Raw genomic sequence first — 3,660 nt, forward strand, 5'->3', positions numbered from 1 at the left:
AGTCTTTAACTTATTGAAATCCTTAATATCTTCGGTCCTTCGGATGTCTAGTGGGAGCTCGGTATACAGTCCTGGTGTCGCATATCTGAAAGCTCTGGAACATACAGTAGAGATAAATCTTGGGTCCAATAACTTGAAACCATCTGTAACCATTCTCGTGTCAACAAGATTTGTTCGTTTCATAGTCAGCTGGAATATATGCTTTTAGATACCGATTATTGCTCAAGTTTGTGATTTTAGATTGCTAAGTTTTTTAAACTTTCAATTTAATGTGATATTCTCTGTGAGATTTCATTTGCTTAGAACTTTACCGAACTTTAATAATAAAAACTCTATCAGGTATTCTTGCTCGTTAAAACATACCCTCATTAAATCACTGAAACCTATTTTAAACTAATATTGATGGTTTATAGTGTATGCCTTTTAATAATTTTAGACAATTTTTAAAGTGTAACACAATCATTCCTCCAATATTAGAGAATGGATAGTAGCTCAATATTATTCCAGTTCAGATTTCAATAGGAAAATCTCATGCCAATTAATAAAATGAGTTCTTAGGGCAAATACATTTCAGTTATATACCTCCATGATTCATATATAATAGCTTATTGATAAAGTTTTCTTATAGACTATCTATAAAGGTATGAATAATTGTATATTCGGTAACTAAACATTAGTGTTGTTGTACAATGAGTTACTAAATGTCTTTAGCAGGGTATTCTGAATTGCCTCTTCTAAATATGGGATGATCATCCATGTGGAAAAGATGTATTCTAATTTTCCTTTTCCAGATTTATATAAGGCCATATTAAGTATTGATATCAATGAGGTGCTATCGCTTTTTTCTTGAAGAACAACGAGAGAGAGAGAGAGAGAGAGAGAGAGAGAGAAAGAGAGAGAGAGAGAGGAGAGAGAGAGAGAGAGAGAGAGAGAGAGAGAGAGAGAGAGAGAGAGAGAGAGAGAGAGAGAGAGAGTTAACTTCTCGCCCATATGATGACAGATTATATTTCATCATTTTACATGAAGGGTAAAGTATTATCCTGAGATGGTTTCATGTACTCTCTTAAATAGACTGCAACTAACGCTCTACGAAAATCAAAACATAATATTTTTTTTAATAATATCACTTGATACTGCCTTCATTGCCATTTTCTATACTAATATATATTACATCCCATTTTCTAAAGGTTGACCAAATATGAAAGAATATAATTCCTGTTTCTGTGTGTTTTATGATTAAAAAATTATCTTCTCTCCTCTTTCAAACTCTTTCTATGTATCATTCAATAATAATATTGTATTCTAAAACTATCAATCTTACTACTGCTCGTTCTAGTTCCAGTGTATATCAGCAATTCAGTGTAAATTTTGAATGAAATAAGATGGTCAAAATGATTGAAATTGGGTAATAAATAAGTGAAAAAAGTTAGATTTTGCAGAACATTGTTGGAACCTTTTTGGGGATGTAAACAGTTCCTGAAAGTTTGAAACAGTAAACAGTGTCTTCTGTCACTTGGAACGCCGATATTTTGAATTGTGCTGTGCAAATTTGGTTTATATTTCTATAAAGGTAAGGCTTTCCTTAATGCATAATAACTTTATTGAAGTGATCTTTCTTGATGTGAAAGTAGTCTTACAGAAGTGTAGCCTATTTTATAGCCTAGGCATATATATATATATATATATATATATATATATATATATATATATATATATATATATATATATATATATATATATATATATATATATATATATATATATATATATATATATATATATATATATATATATATATATATATATATATATATATATATATATATATATATCAAAGCCCTCAGATTCCGTAGGGCGTATATTGGGAATTGTTAAACATGATTAAAAACACATTAAAGCAGATACATAAGCCAAAATGAAGAACACAAAATAAACTCCTGTCAGTATTGCGTTTTGTTTAGTTTTGACATTTTATGTTGAGGCAAACTACTTCTAATTATTTCCTCAAATATGTATCAAAGAATTATCTAAATATTACACTGTACATAAAATGATTCTGAGAAGTGAATTTCATTTTGATTAGAAACCTTAATCTTGACGATCTAATCAGTCGGAGAAAATATGGTTTTTATGGGTGTGTCAGTCGTAGGCGAATTCCTAAACATATAACAACAAAGCACTTTGAAGTTGTACAGTAGTTAGGAAAATGGTAGGGATGTTTCTATACTCAACATTCTCTGTTATAAGTTACAGAACCTATTCTTATCTTACCTACCATCACTTTGCCTATCTTTACCCGCTTCATCTATATTACCTTTATCTCACCTACCATTAACTTGCCCACCCATATCTTAATTACCCTTACTTTACATACCCTTGCCTTACTTAAATCTTATTGTATCTATCCATACCTTGCCTACTATCACTCAACCTAACCTTTCCTTGCCTGACGTCATTTTACCTACCTTTACCTTACCTAATCTCAAATTACATACCCTTATCTTACCTATCAAAACCTTACCTGCCTTTACCTTACCCACACTTACCTAGCTTAACCTCGCCCTAGCTACCTCTACCTAACTTAACCTTACCATAGCTACATCTGCCCAACCTAACCTCACCTTAGCTACCTCAACCTAACAGAACCTTACTTTACCTCCCACTACCTACCCTTACCTTACCTCCCCTTATATTCCTCTACCTAACCTAACCTCACCAAACCTGCCCTTATCTTCCTCTACCTAACCTAACCTCACCAAACCTACCCTTATCTTCCTCTACCTAACCTAACCTCACCAAACCTGCCCTTATCTTCCTCTACCTAACCTAACCTCACCAAACCTGCCCTTATCTTCCTTTTTCTGCCCTAACCTCACCTTATCTACCAATTCTTTACCTGACTTTACCTACCTTTACCTCAGAAAACTTACCCTTACCCTACCCCACCCTACCCTACCCTACCCTACCCTACCCTACCCTTTACTATGTCATATTTAAGCTTTAACTTAGTGCACTAAATATAGGAGGAAAGAACAGGTCCCCTTAGCCTTTTATTCTCTGAACTAACATACAAACACTTCTAATATCTACCTGGCTTCGTGTGATCCCCAACTTAAGATGACAAATTCGTTGATAATTTGTATTTTTCCTAACGATGCAAACCTTAGCTATTAACATGGGGTAATTACTTTGGCGACAGCCGATGACAAGCCATAAAGTTTTAACGAGGGTTTCCTACCCCACTGCTAGTTAGCGGAGAGGGGGGGGGGGTAGGGAGGGGTACCTAGCTACCCCTACCCCCTCACACACACCGGTGAATGATCCACTTTACTTAGAGGTAGGACTTATCTTTAGGAACAGGGTTGGCGGGCACATAACTGTAAATAGCTAATGTTTGTATCGTTAGGAAAAATACAAATTATCTATAAATTTGTCATTTGTTCCATAACTGAATTCAAACCACGCTATATACATGGGTGACTTAACCCTTAGGAAGGGAGGTAAGCCCCTTGCCATACTGGCTTTGGCTTGCCCGGGAGCCCCTAACCCGAATTCATAAAGCAACTCAAGGGTTACGGCCCCCGCGCCTTGCAGACAGCTGAGGGGCTGCTGCGGCCTACGTAAGTCGTGTATGAAGATGAGCAGTGACATGTCCTAGGA

This window comes from Palaemon carinicauda, chromosome 6 (assembly GCF_036898095.1).
Source record: "Palaemon carinicauda isolate YSFRI2023 chromosome 6, ASM3689809v2, whole genome shotgun sequence".
Lineage (NCBI taxonomy): Eukaryota > Metazoa > Arthropoda > Malacostraca > Decapoda > Palaemonidae > Palaemon > Palaemon carinicauda.